The sequence below is a fragment of the Mustela lutreola genome, chromosome 13, assembly GCF_030435805.1.
Source record: "Mustela lutreola isolate mMusLut2 chromosome 13, mMusLut2.pri, whole genome shotgun sequence".
NCBI lineage: Eukaryota > Metazoa > Chordata > Mammalia > Carnivora > Mustelidae > Mustela > Mustela lutreola.
The window spans coordinates 71,795,802-71,814,539 of NC_081302.1; the positions used below are offsets into that span (position 1 = coordinate 71,795,802).

Below are 18,738 nucleotides of genomic sequence, written 5' to 3' on the forward strand. Positions count from 1 at the left end.
GAAGATAATTTCACTATAAATACCCCACTGAGGATTTGTGTCCCGAATATATAAAGAACTATAAAAAAGAGAGTCAATTAACAGGGAAGAAAAAAAAAACAGGCAAAAGATTTGAATAGTTACCTCTCAAAATAAGACACCCTAATGGCCCCCAAATGTATGAAAATGAAAAATGTGCTTAAATTTGTGCATTATTGGGAAAATGCAAATTAATATGACAATGACACACCACTATATACACAACAGAATGACTAAAACAAACAAGCAAAAAGACAAGCTACCCCAAGCTTTGGCAAGAATATGAAGCAACTGGAACTCCAGTCAAAGGCTGATGGGAGTAAATCATGACTCAAACACTTTGTGAAATTGACACTGTTTATAAGTTAAACACACATTTATTTCGTTAGCTGGCAATTCTATCCCAAGGTTTTTTCCAACAGAAACACATATATATATACCAAATTCACACGAATGAACGCTCCTAACAGCTGTATTTGAAAGAGCCAAAAGCTGGAGACCACCCGAATGGACAGGTTAATCAACTGTGGGACATTCATCCAGTAGAGCATGATACAGCAATGCGAATGAACAAGGACCACGTCCAACATGAAAGAATCTCGCAAGCACAATGGTGGAGGAATGAAACCAGACATAAAAGAGTACATACTGTGTGATTTCATTTATATGAAGTTCAAAATCAGTCTGTGATTCTGGAAGCCAGATGGTGGTTCTCTGTGGGACGAGAAGGGTGGCTGGGATGCGGCATGAGGATGGGGAGCTGCTCAAATTCTGTTTCTTCACCTTGAGTGCAGGTTACGCAGGTATATTCGGTCTGTACACTTGGGATTTGTGTATGTTTCTCTGTGTTTGTTATCCTTCAGTTAATAGTTTTCCTTTTGTTACAATCCCATATGCTAAAAAAAAAAAAAAAAAGTCAAACTGCAAAAATCTAAATAAAACAGCATACAATTTATGTTCAAAAGCATCCTCCAATCCCTGTATGGTTTCGCCTGGCTTCTTGGCCTTCCTTCACCTCCTGCAGCTCCCCCCTTGCTCACCAAGTCCAGTCTCTGCCTTCTACCCATTGCTCAGACACACAAGACAAGCTCCCGCCTCAGGCCTCTGCACCTGCTCCCTCTGACCAGCGTCTTCTCCCTGAACTAACACATGCTCACTCCCTGATTTATTCAGAATTCTTCCCAGTTGCCATCTCTTCAGAAAGGCCTTTCTGATCACTCATCTAAAACAGAGAGACACACATCGTCTCTATGGTTACCTGCTGTTGTGTTATTTTCCTGCTCCTGCTATAATGTGACCTTCATGACGGCAGGAACCTTTTCTGAGTTATTCACTGTGGTATCACCAGTGCCTAGAATAGGGTTTTGTTGAATAAATGAAGGAAGGAAATTCAAGCGTGAGGATAGTTTCTCACTTTGCCTCTTTGCCTCTCCTGTGCCTACCACAACTCTCAGCCCACAGCAGATGCTCAATAAACATTTAATTGCTTTGGAGTTGAATTAAGAAATTACCTTGCCAACCAACCCTTCTGTGGAGGACCGCAAGGCCTTTTGCGAACAGTGTCTGTACGCTACCGTTGCCATGCTGTGCTCTGAAAAAACAATCCTACGATTTGCATTTACACCGTAGATCCCATTCTCACTTAAAAGACACAAAACGAACCGTGAAAAGACAGATCAATGCAATGACTCAACATGGGTGAAACCTAAGGGAGTAAGCAAGCAATGCTGTTGTCGGGCTGAAAGCTTCCCGCAGAGATGAATCTTGAGTGGCTGGGAGTGAGAACATGCTAGAACATCTATTTGCCAGATAAGGAAGGCTCCAGGTAGGCGCTGTCGTAACTCTTGGAGCCTTCAGGAGAAGTGACAGAAAGCCAGTTTTTCTCGGAAGCCCCCCTGATTCACCACTTTTCTTTGTGTCCCATATCACTGGGTGTCAATCAGACTCAGTGGAGCTTGTCGAAAGAAGGCAACAAGAGTGACCAAGCTGAAGCCACTGTCGTGAGCAGAGAGTTCAGAACACAAGCAGAGACTGGCAATGGCCCTCACACCTAGGGGCCCTCCAGAGAGCAAGTGCTGGAGGTGGTTCCCAGCTTTTCCTGGTTCCCCTGGTACCTGGCAGGCATAGATAGTCCTTGCTCATGGGAAAATCAGAGCAGACCTGTATCTCTGTCCCTTCCTCCATCACAGCCTTAGGAACGTGGGGGGAAAGGAGCCCCCTGCCCTGCCACTCCTTCCTCCCCTGCAGCACTCTCCTCTCCTCAGGAGCTTAGTGCTCTCCCACACCCACCATTCTAAACCTGTTCAATGGAAATGATCCCAGATCGGATCATTTAGAGGGTAACTGCTTAGAGGGTTTCAACCGATGGTATGTCAGTGCAGACTTTTGAGGGACCTAACTGAACTCACTGTCTACTCTCTGAAACTCTTCTATCTTATTTACCTGCTTTTACTGTAGTCCTTTTCTTCCGCTCCTTCAAACTCAAACCTTTGTTGCTTCTCACTGCTCTAACCTGGAGCATGGAAAATGGCTGGCCCGTCTGAGCGCACACTGTGGAAAGCCCAGCGCCAGGTAGCCATCTTCCAGAAGCCATTGGTGTTTCGTTCATCCTTTGCCTGACGCACACGAGAAGCTCAGTAGGTGTGAGCTGGGGATGCTGAAGGCCCTTGGAGCCAATGCCCTTCTTCCCACTTTGAGTGACCACAGTGTCCCAGAGTCCTCCCTAAGCTGTGACAGAAAAAAAAGCCGTTCACCACTTCCTCATTTTAGAACTCTCTGAAAGAGCTCCTCTCAGTCAAACAGAGGTAAACGCATGTTTCCGTCCGGCCTTTAAGACAAACACCTCCCCGCTCCTGCCGTAGTTTGGGCTCATTACCTACCCTGTTTTCATGGATCATGCAGGTGAAAGGCCTAGCGAAGGCAGAGGGGAGATGACAAATTCAGAAATATCTCTATTTTTCTATTTTCCCTGGAGTTTTTAAATTTGAAAAAAATATGAAATTTTTAGAATAAATAAAACAGAGTAAAGCATTCTTCTTTATGGAGTAAAAGATTCTCACTCATCTTTTCATGTCCTTTCCCTGATCCTTATGGAGAAAACCTTCACATAAAATTAGTAGCAGATACTGCATCTGAATTAGAGTTTTGCCAAACATCCTTTACCAAATTGCCCCTGGGAAAGCAACTGTTTAAGGATTTAATTTTTTTTCTTACATAGACCAAGCAAAATAAGAATATGAATTTATTAAGAAAGAAAAATAACTTGGTTAGCCGTTTCCAGAAAGGCTTTACAGTCTGTGAATTAGTACCAACTGTTCTCTATAGAGATTTTTGGGAAGGAAGGGATTATTTCTGGGTGGGAATCATCAGGGAAGTCTCCGCCTCTCACACCTGAGTCTGTGAGCTGGACCGATTTCCACCGGCAGAGCTGGACAAAACCTGGAAGTCAGAAGACACACCAGGAGCAAAGATGGCCTGGTGAGAAACCACAACACGTATTTAGGGCCTGAAGTTGTCCTGGGCAGGTCCCCGGGGACCGAGTTGGTGCGAAATGCTGGCCGATGACAGGGCCGGGAAGGGAGACCGCTTGGCCAAGCCCGCAGATTTGCTAGGACTGATAGCGCATCAGCCCTAAGGCAGCGTGGACTGCAGACACACCCCACTTGCTGTCCCCCTGCTGCCAAGGAGACCAGGACAACTGCTGACTGTAAGATGCATCCTGATTTCAAAGATGCTCAAATACCTCCCCCCAAAACATGTCTTTAGAATCGATGAAATACAGCAGTAAGTGAGGAGATGATATGATGAAGGAAGCACAAAGCGCAATCTCGGTGACACGAGTAGGACTGCCTTAGCACAGGACTTTACGCTGATGCTTGGGGCTTGAGCGAGGCTCCCAATGCCTCCGGCAGAAAGGCTGTGCACTTGACCCCTCCTTGTTCTCCCTGCCCCAACCTGGACGGCAGCTCACAAACAGCCCTGCAGAGTGGGGAGAGAGCCCCAAGGAAGTATCTCTACTGTTTTCTCAGAGCAGACAGCCAGACCGTGGATGCCCTGAGAGAAAGCAGTGGGCGTTCAGCCCCCTTGTTCCACTGTCCACAGTTTAGGGAAATTGACGTGGGCAAAGGGATGTTTTTTAATGATGTGCTTCCTAAGGGAACGGGGGAGCTTTTCACTCATTTGCATCCTTAGGTTAAAAAAAGAACCTTCGAGTTTCGGCTTCGAAGCCCAGAGATATTTGATAATCATCAGTAGACAGAAAGGGGGAGCTGTGGACCTTAATTTCCAAACATCCCTCCAGAGCCACCCCTTAACACCAGCACAGGTATGCACACACACACTCACACAGGGAGATTCTGACACAATTGCAGGAGAAAAAATAGATATTATTTTTGATCCTGAGATATCGGCTCCGGAAGATTTTCAGCCATAATCTAGAAATGGTTGGCTTTCAATTTACTTGATGCAAGTTTCTGCTAGCTACATATTTGTCTAAAGTGGTATTAGAAGGAGCAAACCAAGAACTTACATGCATATTTTATTAGTAAATAATTATGTCCTTATAATTGGTTTCTAAATCAGACCATTTCACACAATTATGGTGTTTTCTTTGCCTGTTCCGTCAATCGAAAAGAGAGTAAGGAAGTTCTTTATTATTGAAAAGTTATATTCTTAACCTCTATCATGGAGTGAAGGAAATAAACTAAAATAAAAATACAGCTATTTTATATACATAGAATATCCCCTGTTAAAATGCATCATAGATTCAAAAGGAAGAAGAAAAAAGACTAACAAGACAGATTCTTCTAAATATAACAGGAGAGACAAAATACCAAAAGGGGAATTTAATGGTGGGGGTAGATTTTAAAAATCAACAATGAAGTCATGCTGTTTAAATGCCAAAATCATTTTTCACCCAAATGAAAAAAAAAAACAAAAACAAAAAACTGGGTCATAATGAAGGCCACAAAATAACTGCTAACAAAAGAGCTCCATGAGCCCTGTACTCAGATAAATCTAAGTTTATTCCTTCATTGAGTCAACAGACATTTCCTGAGGGCTGTGTGGGTAGGAAGGACACAGGACTGAGGAAAAGAGGCTTATTGTTGCTGGAGCTTAGCGCTGGCCCCTGGGTGCTGTTCTGGGCTGTTCTGGGCTGACATGTTCTCTCTCCCTCCCCTTTCTCTCCCCCACCTCTCTCTTACCCTCTTTCTCACTCTCTCTCTCTCTCATTTGCCCTCTCCCCCCAACACACATACGCACACATACACACACACACACTTGGTGAGGCTAAAGGCTAGTGGGGAGCAGTGAATGCTGCAGGGCGGGTTCTCAGACTGGGTAAGGCAGTAGCTAAAAACACAGACTCTGCAAAGCCCACCTCTACTAACTAACTTCGGGCAATTAACTCTCTAACTCTCTGTGCTTCAGTTTTCCCATCTGTAAAATGGTGATAATACAAGCACTCTTACCTCATAAGGATGTTGTGAGGATTCCATAAATTAATATATGCAGAGCACTTAAAACAGTGCAGGAATGAATGAATAAACAAATAAGGCAGGAGGACACTTTTGGAGGTGATGGACATGTTTATAGCATTGATTATAATAATTGTTTGATGGACGTATACTTTTTTTTTTTTAAGATCTTATTTATCTGTCAGAGAGAGAGCATGCATACAAGCAGGGGGAGAGGCAGAGGGAGAGGCAGGCTCCCTGCTGAGCAGGGAGCCCCCCTGATGCAGGGCTCGATCCCAGTTCCCTGGGCTCAGGACCGCAACGGAAGGCAGAGACGCTTATCTGACTGAGCCACCCAGGCGCCCCGCATGGGTATATACCTATCTCTAAACTCATCAAGTCGTGTATGTTAATTACATACAGCTTTTTGCGCATCGATCATTATCTCAATAAAGTGATTTTTTAAAAATGTGCTGGGCATGGTGAGGGCATTATCATAAGTGTTGGCCATTATTATCATCCTCAACCTCTTTACAGTGTTCCTCCAGGGTAAAAATGCTGTCATCCAGCTTCCTAGCAACCCCAAGGCCTAACCTTGATCGGTAGCAGGTGCTATGTGTGACTCCTGGCATGTGATTCCACTCCTGTCACTCCATCCCCACAGCACAGAGGGGCTCATTTGGAGGAGGACAACCTTGTTCATGGGCCAATGTTTCTTAATTTATAATTTCCCCCAATATACTTTTCCTATACTGCTAGTATCTCTCTACTTCTTGTCCACACACTAGAGACTAAAAGGAGGTGGTGTCTGCTTCCGTCTGAAATTTGGTATTTAGATTTTATAAGTTGAATAAATGAAGTGCCATCATTTTCCGGACAGGTTTGAGAACCGCCGCTTCCAGGTGTGATGATGGGTATTAATGGTGTCGTTCCCACGAGTGTGCAGTGAGGCAGGAGGACAGAAAGGGCCCGAGGAGTGAGGATTGACTCTGGGACTCTGAAACAGGTACCTCTGAGGGTTGCTGGAAGAAGGGAGTGAAATTTTGGCAAGCAGTGGGTCAAGCGTTTGGAGTGAGGTGATCACCCAGAGTAGCTTCCTTTCACCAGAGCCCATCCCTGCCTTTTATCTGACTAACCTGATGGGGAGGCAGAGTCGGCATCTGTGGTCAGAGATGGAGAGACCAAGCAGACAAGTGGGACAAGAGAGCAGCAGAGATGTTGGGCAGGGACAGATGGGCTTAGAGGTTCTCATACTGACTTCCAAGTGCCTTTTCCATCTAGGACAGCTGCCAGTGCTCATAAAGTGCCACCAATGCTGAGCGTCCCTAACACACATAGTGACGGAGGGTGTGGGGCAGGGAGGCTGCAGCTTGAGAATGGGAAAAGGCAGCCTGCTGGTGTTCGGGACACCCTCAGAAGCTCCACGGGGAGTCCGACTTGGGTTTTCAGGGGCTTGCACCTGCCATCCATGAGGACCCCCAGAGACGACAGCAGGAGCCCCCAATGAAAGAATGAACTAGTGAGGAATAAAGGGGGCAACTTCATGCCATTTGTCTCAGAATCCAATCTTCAGATTGTTCGGAGAGAAAGTTTAAAGCAAGAGAGAGAATAAAGGAGCGCATAGGAAACGCACACAAACCACACACTGAAGGCTCACTTCCGAGGGTTCTTGCGCTCAGGATGCCGAAAGGACTTTTGCAAGATCTGGCATTGACTTGGGGCATTCACTTCATTCTCCACCTTGGCAGAGGCACTCTTGGCCACTCCCTGACACCAACGGTCCATTACCCCTTTAGATCCCACACAGCCGGCTGCCATCCACAGCCCCACCGTTGCCACACCGTGGGTGCCTTCACTCGACCCAGCACAGCCCTCTTTACCAGCACTTTCCAACCTCCGACCTCCTCTGGGCCCATCATATGCTTACCTTTATTCATTTCTCAGCTCCTGTTCTAAACAGGAATGATATTCAGACTCTTATTTTTTAAAAAATCCACACCAAGGTTTTGTACACCCAGATGGGTCCTATCCATCACAGCCCTTTCAAGATTATACCCCTTTTCCAATGATGCTGCATTGGCCTAAGGCAATGTTGGCTCTCCCCTGTGGATTTACCTTCAATCATTTATTATCCACGAAAGAACACTTGTCTCGTCATGTTGCGTTAGAGACACACTCATCCCAGTTCAATGCACAAAACACCAGGCTTGGAATCACATGGTTTGTTGTCTTCCATCCACACTCCCTCTCGACTTTGTAAGTTCAGATTTAAACTCACAAGACTTCTGTGTCTTCATTTATAAACGGGAATAGCAATACCTGCTCCAGTTGGTAGGGTTTTATGAGGATCAAATAAGGGACCCCAGAAGAAAGCACATTCAATGCCACAGAGCAGAACAGTGTTTTGTTCTTGGAGAGAGAGCTCCAAGAAAAGAGAATGGAGGTGAAAAGGCCCTGGGGCAGAATATTTTTCTCTCCTAATCTGCCAGTTTACTCCCTGGGGGTCTTCCCAACTGTCCTCTGCTCTCCAGAGGAAACATCTGTTCACTCATTCAAAAAAGATTTGTTGCATCCCCACTATGTGCTGGGAACACAAGACAAATAGCATTAACTCTCATCCGCAAGAGAATGAAGCAGATAAAATTGTGAATGGATGGAAGAAAAACAGAATAAATGGATACAAGCCATAAGCAAGTCATCGCTGTGGGCTATGAGGTGATTGTGCAAATGTGTAGGTGGGGAAGCGAGTCAGTGAAGATGTTTCAAAGAATACAGATGATAGCTGAACTGAACTCATCTCCTCATTCAGTATTTACTGAGCTCCGACTGTGTAACAGGAGTGTGCGAGGCAGTGGACACAAAGTAGAAAAGAAAGCGAGGAGTACCTGGGTGGCTCAGTTGTTAAGCCTCTGCCTTCGGCTCAGGTCATGATCCCAGGGTCCTAGAATCAAGCCCTGTATGGGGCTCCCTGCTCGGCGGGAGGCCTGCTTTTCCCTCTCCCACTCCCCCTGCTTGTGTTCCCTCTCTCGCTGTGTTTCTGTCAAATAAACAAATAAAATCAAAAATATATATATAAGAAGGTGGGCCAGATGCTTGGCCTTTTGAGCACACAGTAAACAGGTAAAGAAAAAGCTCAGAGAATTCCTGACTGTGACAAGAAGCTAAGATGGAAATTAACAAAAGATGTCACAGACAGTGACTATAACCGGGGGTGCAGGGCCACCTTAATTAGGTGGCCAAGAATCACCTTGGTCAAGTTACATCTGAACTGATATACGAAAGATGGGAAAGAGCCAGGCACAGGAGAGCTGAAGCCCTAGGGGGGAGAGAGCTCCAAGAAAAGAGAAATGGAGGTGAAAAGGCCCTGGGGCAGAATAAGCTTGGTTGCTCTAGAACACAGATGAGTCTGTCTAGAACTAGGGCCCTAGGGCAGAGCGATAGAAAATGAGAGCTGAGTGGAAGGCAAGGGCCAGTTCGTGCAAAGCTGTGGGGCTACAGCAGGACTTTGGATTTTATTCCAAGTACAGTGGAAGCCACTGAGGAATCAGGGTGCTGATGGAAGTGACATAATCAGATTTGCATTTTTTTTTAATATTAGTTTCTGTGGAAATAATTATTAGAGCAGTAAAACCTGTTAAAAGGCTATGGTTATGCCTGCTTCGGCAGCACATGAACTAAAACAGGAACAATACAGAGATTAGCATGGCCCCTGTGCAAAAGTGATAGGTAAATTCGTAAATTATTTCATACTTTTAAACAAAAGGCCCAGGTCAAAACAGAGAGGAAACCGATCCAGGAAATCTCAGAAAGCAAGTCACCAAATTTTGTAAACTCTGCAAAAATGACCGAAGTGGGCATTCTTTGAGTTAGAGAAATATTTTTGAACTCATTCTAAGATTTCAGGAAAACCAAGTCCACATAAAAGCTGACAACCAGAAAATTCTTAATGTCAAATCCCATACAAACTTATTATACAGAAAAAATAAATAAAAAGCAAAATAACATCCCTACAAGCAGAGCATGGTAGAAAGACATGCCCACAAAGCAGATCGAAACTAGAATTTACTACTTCAAAATGACAGAAGATGTTTTTAAGTATATAACACATGAAAAAAAACATGCATCGAAATTAGAAAAACTCAGAAATGAGGCTGCAGAACTCAGGAAAGTACCTTTTTAAAAAAAAAAAAAAAACTATTTCAGAATTAAAGACTAAACCAGAAGAAACACAAGAATGAACAGACATAAGAAATAATGCCTTAAGAGACATAAAAGATAAAAAGAGGAAAATTGAAAAAAAATGAAAAATTAGGTAAAAAGGATTTGAGAGCAAGTAACAAATACTGACGTTTTTTAAAAAATATTTTGTTTATTTATTTGACACAGAGAGAGAGAGAGAGAGAGAGAGAAAGCCCAATCAGGGAGAAGAGGCAAGCAGAGGCAGAGGGAGATGCAGGCTTCCCGCTGAGCAGGGAGCATGATGTGGGCCTTAATCCCAGGACCCTGGGATAATAATGACCTGAGCTGAAGGCAGACTGAGTCACCCAGGCATCCCACACATACTGAAGATGTAAAATGAAGATAACACAGATGAGTGTGTCTAGAACTAGGGCCCTAGGGCAGAGAGATAGAAAATGAGAGAAAATGTTTTTTTCTGAGGAAGAAAGCAAAAGCAAGAGAACAGAAGGAATAGTGAACACTATAATTCATCAATACGCCAGAAGTCAGGGAATGCTGTTTCCATGAGTCTGTCCTGGGAAACCCACTAGAGAGTGAGCTTCAGGTAACCAAAATAACCAGAGAGACAGAAGATGAATGGCAAGCAAAAACCACTCCAGCTCATGTAACCTTCCAGCAATCTTCTAGAATAATCGGTGTCATCTCTGATACACTGAGGAGAAATGTACCAGTGGTAACCTGTAGAATTAAGACCCAGTGAGGGTTCAGAAACGAGACAGTATGCACAGTACAGGATGGTTATATGTGCTAACAGTACAGACATAGCACAACTTTTTTTTTAAATGGGGATAGAATGGAGGAAGCAAAGGTTTTTTACAGCAGTCATGTTGGTGGTTAGTATTTTTTAAAAGATTTATTTGTTTGTTTGTTTATTTTAGAGAGAGAGAAGGAGTATGGGGGGAGGGGCAGAGGAAGAGAGAGAGAGAGAAACTGAAGCCGACTCCCCACTGAGCTCGGAGCCCACCTTGGGGCTCAATCTCATGACCCTGAGATCGTGACCTGACCTGAAACCAAGAGTTGGACCCTTGACCGACTGCACCATCCAGCCGCCCCTGGTTTTAGCAATTTTATTCTGAGACTGTGGTGTGTGATTACGGGGTTTTAAAAAAATAAGTAATTATGGTTTATACTATTTTTTTCATTTCTTGTGTGTTTGAGAGCCAGCAGAGTAAAAGCTTTATGGTCTCACTTTTTAATTGGCATTATCAACATAAAATCACGAGGTGTTTTGTTATATGTGTATGCCTTTTTTTCCTTTAGTGTTGTTAAGAGGACTAGACACAAAATGCGATCCTGAAATTCCCTTTTCTCCCTACAAGAAGCCAGGGCTTCTTGAGGAAATGACCGATTCCAGGTCTGGTAGCCAGAAAGCCATCAAAGACCAGTTGCCCTGGGGAGATGAATCTGCTCCCTGAGGAGCTGGGCCTGTGAAGAGCCACAGTGTAGGCCCTTCACCCACACCACATGCCTGCAGATTGAGAACCCGCGGCAGGCCCAAGGACCCCTCAGCCTGGACCCCATGGAGCAGGCAGACACAGGATGGAAACCCCAGGTTTCTTCCTTCCCTGCCAGGCAGTTATGTACTCAAACATGTTAATGACCCGGTACCCTCAAAGCCCCCAGCGTTGGTGCCCAGGCCGTGAGGAACAGGGCAAGACTGAAGGCGTGTTCCCTGCCCACACAAGTACATGAAGGAAAAGGGGACAAGACCCAAACACCAGATTCAGGTGGAGCATTGCCGCCTCGTAGGCTTGGTACAAACTGCACCAGACTAGAATTATCTTTAACTCTTCTTGGCAAAGCTGAGTCTTCATTGGGTCTTAAAGGAGGAGGCAGACCTGGACTAGCAAGACGCCGATGAGGAGACCCTTGGAGGCTGGAGAGGATCGCTGGTAGAGGCAAGGACTGGGGCGGTGGGAGCAGGCTGGACCCTAAGACAAGGCTGGAGAGAGCACAGGGGAAGAGACGGAAGAAGGAGCCGGGCACAGTAGGGCCTCAGTGTGCCGGGTGCTGTGAAAGCCTCTCCAGCTCATGCAACCTTCCCAGCAATCTTCTAGAATAATCTGTGTCATCTCTGATACACAGAGGAGAAATGTTCCAAAATGTACTAAATGTCCTAAAGTCCGTGGATGCTAAGTACGGCGGGTCTTCTGCCTTCAAGGATTCCCTATTGGGGCATTCACTTCCTTGCTAGCATTTATTTGTGCCCCAGAATCAAAGCTTGTAGCACTTTGCACGGTCAATTGTGGACATGTGCAAGAAATGAAAACTCTGAGTCTCCTGGCACACTCGTTCCCCTGAGATCCAACAAGACGATGATGCTCTGCCTTATTGTTTCAGCTTTTGTAATGGTTCAGTGTCCTTTCTGCTGTCTGTTGAGGGCCACATCTTTTGCAGTTTGGTGTGGGTTTTTTTTTTTTTTTTTTTTTTTTTTTGGCAATTTCACTGTTTAAAAAGCCCCTCAAATGTAATGCTGAGGTGTTGCCTGGTGTTCCTATGTGCCGGAAGCCTAGAATGCACTTTACAAAGAAAACGGAGCTTGTGTTAGATAAGCTCTGATTTCTAGTGCTGTTTGCCAGGATTTCGATCATAATGAATCAGCAATACGTACAAAATACAGTGCTTTTAAACAGAAACACACATAAAACAGGAATATGTATTGATCTGCTGAGGAAAAATGCTCACCCAACCCTGCATTTTCAGTATTCGCTGATTCAGGGCTCACCGAGATTTTATAAAACAGAATTGCCATGAATAATGCTCAAAGGCACAGAGCTGAGATTAGAAACCAGCCCTTTCCATCTGCTTTGGGAGATGGAGCTCCACGGGGCGCCTGGGTGGCTCAGTGGGTTAAGCGGCTGCCTTCAGCTCGGGTCATGATCCCAGGGTCCTGGGATGGAGCTCCCCACCCTCCCACCACTACCCCACCCCTCACCCCCCCCACCCTCCATGGGGCTCCCTGCTCAGCGGGAAATCTGCTTCTCCTTTTCTCAAAAGAGTAAAAAAAACGGCTGCTTAGGCAGAAGCTAGTTGTTTTTCCCTCTGCCCTTTCATATCATCAGCTCAACGCACTGTGAATCCTCAGGTCCCCGAAGCGCGCTCTCTCTGGTTCAGAGACGGTTTGCTCTGCTTCACAGAGAAACACTGGCTGGCGGCACCAGATTGCCCCTTTACAAACTTCCTGACACCGTGGCCGGGCAGAGGTGGCAGGGACATGGCTGTGCGTGTGGCGCTGGGCCATCTGGCCTGGCGGGTGTAGGAGTGTGTGCCTCACACAGGACGGGGAGATAAGACTGACCAGTTCACCCGGTAGGGAGGTGAGAAACCCACAGAAAATGGCTCTGCTACCACTTTGGGAAGAAAACAAAGAGGTATCTCACAGCAAGGCGATCTTCAAAGCATGCTTCACTCGTGGACCAGCCCAGACTACTCTGGGTATTTCACTTCTTTTCCTTTTTCTTTCTTCAGCACACAGGACAGCTTTGCAATGGAATCCTCACTATGTGTGTTGAGTCTCATATATATGGGAAAATCTCCAATATGACAAGAATATTAATTCATGTACACCCTGAGATGCAATTTCATGCTTTTATAAGTTTAATGTTCTTACAATTAGGTCCAAGTTTTCCTGTAATTCTTTTCTCAGAAGGAGCATTGTAATATGCTGTCTAGGAGGCTGTTTTCTCCCTTTAGCCATTAGAAGCTCATTTAACTACATTAAGGTCCTGCTGGGAATGTATCTAGGAGTACAACAGAAAATCAAGACCAGCAGCAGAAAATGTTGTGCTCTCCAGATGTGGAAGTTGTCATTAAATACATTGCTGCCGCCTCCCTCAGTGAGCACGCACATTCACACAGACCCACATTGCAAACAACTTTTACTTTTTTTTTTTTTTAAAGATTTTTTCTTTATTTATCTGACAGAGATCACAAGTAGGCAGAGAGGCAGGCAGAGAGAGAGGAGGAAGCAGGCTACCTGCAGAGCAGAAAGCCTGATGTGGGGCTCCATCCCAGGACCCTGGGATCATGACCTGAGCCGAAGGCAGAGGCTTAACCCACTGAGCCACCCAGGTGCCCCACAAACAACTTTTACTTTGATTCAATAAATAGATTAAATGATTCAATATATTCCATAAATGGAAAGGTGAATTATAATAGAAGTGGATAGGAAAAGATTGTGAGCACCAATTTCATTATGATAAATATTTTATTTAAATCTACATTAGAAAAAAATGTTTAACTTAGTATCTCACCCTCCATTTAACAAGTTATATCTACTCATACGCTGGAATGAAGCCCTCCTAACATGGCATTTTGTCACAAATGAACTGTCAAAATTCAAAAGAAAAAAGTAAAAATCCTTTGAAAGATCTTGTCTTATAAGATATAAATTATAAGCTAATATATCAAAACAATTTTAAAATAATTTTTTGGATGATAGCAACATGTATTGATTGGCCTTCTCTACAAAACAATGATAACAAAGATTAAATAATATGAACCATGAAAGACTGTGGACTCCGAGAAACAAACTGAGGGTTTGGAGGGCAGAGGGGTGGCGGTTGGGTGAGCCTGGTGGTGGGTATTAAGGAGGGCAGGTATCGCATGGAGCACTGGGTGTGCTGCATAAACAATGAATCTTGGAACACTGAAAAAATTAAATAAAGTTAAAATTTTTTTTAAATAATAATATGGAAAGTAAGTTTTTACTTTCTTTACTTGTCTTATCTTTACTAAGTTCCCTATTTTTGGTGATCAAATTTCCTATTTTACAATTTTCTTAACTTAAATAAATTGATATCATTTATCCATATCTGGGAGGAATTACTACTCATGAACATATGTCCGTTTCTCACCAGAACATAACTGGATATTGCCTATGCCAAAAATTCCTATTTAACTAGATGTGATAAGCCCATCATTTGAAAACAAGGAGTACGTTTTACACATGGAAATAAAATTCACAAAGTCCTCCTAGGAAAACCTGTTTGCTCTATGACTTATGACATTCCAGCTTCACAGATAGTAAAGAATTAATCTTAAAGAAAATAATACTGATAGCAATGGTAAAAATCCTCTCACTCATAAAGGTAGTTTATAACTCAAGAGGCTTTACAAAGCCTCCAAACATAACTTAATCCTGAAGCTTTAATATCATGTGGCTCTTTGTTACATAAAAAAGGGTTTTATGTATTATTCAACATCTCTTCTTGTATCCCTGTAAATAAACTGGTTAAATAAAACAAGATATCAAGTAAGAGTCATAATAGTTTTATTCCTCTTACCAAATACTTGGTGATGGCGTGGGCATTGATATGTTCTGGTCAATGACATAGAAGAAAAATATGGCAGGTAGAGGGTAGGCAGTTTGGAAAAGTATGGGAAACAAAAAGAGGCAGGAAATCCCTTTTTTTCTGCTGCTGACGTTATTACAGCTAGACGTGATGACTGGAATTGCTGCAACCGTTTTGCAACCAGGGACAAGGGATGCTGAGCAACGTAAAGCTGAGTCCATCCTTTACCCTGACTTGGGGTTCTTGAGCCAGACTTCTTGTTTTATGAAATACATTTCCTTTTTTGTTTAAGTCAGTTGAATTGGTTATTTTCTTTTTCTTGCAGCCCGACCCAGACTTACAATTAAAGAGCTCAGTTAACTCTCCTTTTCCCGTCAAGATTTGGTGCTCAGAGTAGTCAAACCAGATAAACAGTACCAACAGTATAAAGTGTCCAGAGCAGTAGACTTGCTTGTGGAGATTTTATAATAGGAGATATGTATATAAACAGAAGGAGGGTTGCAGGACACATATATGGCATTTAAATAGTGGGGGCCAAGAGGTAGTTCCTGGATCCAGACAGAAAAGATCCCAGCATCCCCAGGTAGCAGAGGTGAGGTGAATAAATAAATAATTCCAGAGGTGAGGTGAATAAATAAATAAATATAAAAAGTTCTTCTCGTGAGAAAATTCATGATACAGAGAGGCATCTGCAGAAATATAAAGTCCTTTAACCTGTGCCAAGGTCATGGGTGACATAATAATGTATCTCTATAACCCACCATCATAAAGTCTAAATCCCAGGGTTCCTGCATAGTATAAAAATATTTGTACTCCTCAAGATGGCTGACCTCATATTGGCTGCCCCATGGCGGGAATGCGAATTCTAGAAGTGGATCGCAATGCTTGGAGACATTCACATACGTCATTGTTCGTCCATTAGATTCAAGTGCAATGTGTGATGCAGGACAAGAGTGGGCATCTTGTTAAAAGGGCTGTCCTAGGGCCTACATCTCAACAAACAGTCTTGTTTTGTAGGATGTGGTCCCTTCGTGTACCATCAGGAACAGCAATTCTTCTGTGTTTGTATATAACAAACCCTTTCTCATTTTTGTTTCAGATAAATAATGTTTCCTATGGAAAGATACATGAAAGACTATTAGGTTTTATCAGCCACTTCTCATATAAGGAAAATGAAGCTGAGAAAGGCTTGGTAACTTTTTCAGGATCTCATCCAACACTAGAATCTAGATCATTTTGCTCACCAAAATACACTCTTGTGCCTGATAAACATAATTGTACTTATCCTCCCAACAACTCATCTTGTCGATATTATTTTGAATTTGATTTTTGTATTCTAAGATGGTTACAGTTCTGTTCCCAACCCACTGGGAACTCACTTGGTTTCTTTTGGATTTTTTTTTTTTTGGCTCAGCAGTGGAGCAAGACTAAAAATCCTGACACATAACCACATGACAAAGCGATCTCTAACAAAAGGTAGAACTATAATGAAATGTATGTACTCCTTGCTATCCTCTCATAGTGCTAGCATCATCCAAACAGATTTAAGAAGGCTCAAAAATTTCAATATTAGAAATATTCACAGCAATTATGCTTATTAACATCAGAGTTGTTCTTATCACACATGTATTACTTAGAATCAGAGCATTAGTTCTCTAGATCCACAGAGACTAGACAGCAATCAATGTTCATATAATGTAGACACAAACCTAATCACATTCTAAGTAGCCCAAAAGAACTCATGTAATTAATGAAGCCATTGCTTTCTGCCAAAGTCTAAGGATGTCTACAGACTCCCAATGATAAAAATCTGACCTTACAAAAGCAAGGTTTATTCACCCTGCTGTAATTGTTTGAATGGTGACACTGCAATTTCAATGTTTTCATGAATTGATCTGGCACTCTCATTTCGAGTTGATCTAAGAAAAATAAACCAAAAAGCTATGTTGCCTATTGGAGAGAGTACTGAATCCTTATAGTATAGGACAGCCCAATGGCAACAATCTCAGAAATGTTTTGAAAGCTTTGTATTTAGTCAATCACTTGACAGAAGTGACTGTTGTTGGGCTTGACAACTGTTAGCTATGCAGAGTTGCATTGTTGAATGAGATTGGATTGGCATCATCTGAATGGAATGATACACTTAAGTTTTTGCCATAAGAATCGCTTAATACGTGCTTGTGTCTCTTGGGGTTGTGTCATCATATTATATTCTCTTTATGCGTAAATATATCTAGGAGGAAATAAAATGCCACTTCTCAATTTCCAAATAAGCTTACTCAGTTTTTAATTAAATTTCTCAGAGCAGTTTGTCAACCTTGGCATTTACATATAAAACATTGATAATTATGTAAAGATCCTTAAGAGATTTGTTTAGAGGGTTTGGAGTTAAGAAGCACAATGCCAGAGAAAGGGTACAATTAAAATATCTAACATCGCCTTATTCATACCCCTGCCCTGGATACAAAGGAGCAAAGAGCACAGAAGTGAATCATGTGGATTCCGCAGACCAACGGGGAGTGAGGGAGCCACAGGGTACAGAGGTCATGTTCACACCAAGGCCATGCACATTTGCACTTTTCCTGAGAAACTATTTAGGAGCCCCTATAAGAGCAAATAATAATAACTAGGGATCTGTGTGTAGAGCTATAGCACAAAATAGCACAGTATTTCTATCAGAGTCTGAGGAGACAGGAAGGGAGGAAACAGACAGAAAGAGAGGGAGGGAGACAGAGAGAGATGACTAATGCTGATAGTATGTTCCAATAAACAAACAAAAATAGCATGTTACAAATCCCATTCCACTAAAGAGAAATACCCTCTGGGTTGTGGCTACAGATGAGGTCACCAAGGCGTTTCTAAGGGTCTCTACTGTTCTTGCGAACACATGGATCTACTCTCAGACAGCATTCCCTGGGCCTCAAGCCTCCACTGGCACCTGACATGTCCTAGGAGCACTACCTCATTGAGGAGGTACGAGGGCCACCTCCAAGGATTCAGGGCTCAAACCCAGTGCTTTGCGATCATGACCAGAGCAGAAGGCAGATGCTTAACTGCCTTAGCCACCGAGGTGCCCCTGGCTTGTCTTTTTCTTACTGATAAAAAAGAGTTCTAATCTTTTGCCAGTTATATGCATGCAGCTACCATATCCTAGACGGTGGTTTGACTCCTCACTTCCTTTTTGACGTCCTTTCATGAAACAGAAGTTCTTTTTTTCCTTTTTTAAAATAATTTTTTATTTTTTTAATTTCTTTTCAGTGTACCAGAATTCATTGTTTATGTACCACACCCAGTGCTCCATGCAATACAGGTCCTCCATAACACCCACCACCAGGCTCACCCAACTTCCCCCCCCCCACCCCTTTAAAACCTTCAGATTGTTTTTCAGAGTCCATAGTCTCTCATGGTTCACCTCCCCTTCCAATTTCCCCCAACTCCCTCCTCTTCTCCATCTCCCCATGTCCTCCGTGTTATTTCTTATGCTCCACTAATAAGTGAAACCATATGATAATTGACTTTATCTGCTTGACTTATTTCTCTCAGCATAATCTCTTCCAGTACCGTCCATGTTGATACAAAAGTTGGGTATTCATCCTTTCTGATGGAGGCATAATGAAGGGTATCTTGGTTCTTTCCACAGTTTGGTGACTGTGGCCATTGCTGCTATGAACATTGGGGTACAGATGGCCCTTCTTTTCACTACATCTGTATCTTTGGGGCAAATACCCAGT

General features: G+C 43.3%; 1 long non-coding RNA gene and 1 other non-coding gene across 2 annotated transcripts; one reads left to right on the forward strand and one right to left on the reverse strand.

The window, feature by feature from the left end:
• Positions 1–474: 474 nt before the first annotated feature.
• On the reverse strand, positions 475–12,979 carry LOC131814024 (uncharacterized). Its single transcript, XR_009347095.1, has 2 exons — positions 12,786–12,979; positions 475–914 (listed from the first exon to the last, which is right to left on the reverse strand). It is a non-coding gene; the product is annotated as an uncharacterized LOC131814024 (long non-coding RNA).
• LOC131814202 (U6 spliceosomal RNA) lies at positions 9,127–9,228 on the forward strand. Its single transcript, XR_009347200.1, has one exon. It is a non-coding gene; the product is annotated as a U6 spliceosomal RNA (small nuclear RNA).
• Positions 12,980–18,738: the final 5,759 nt, after the last annotated feature.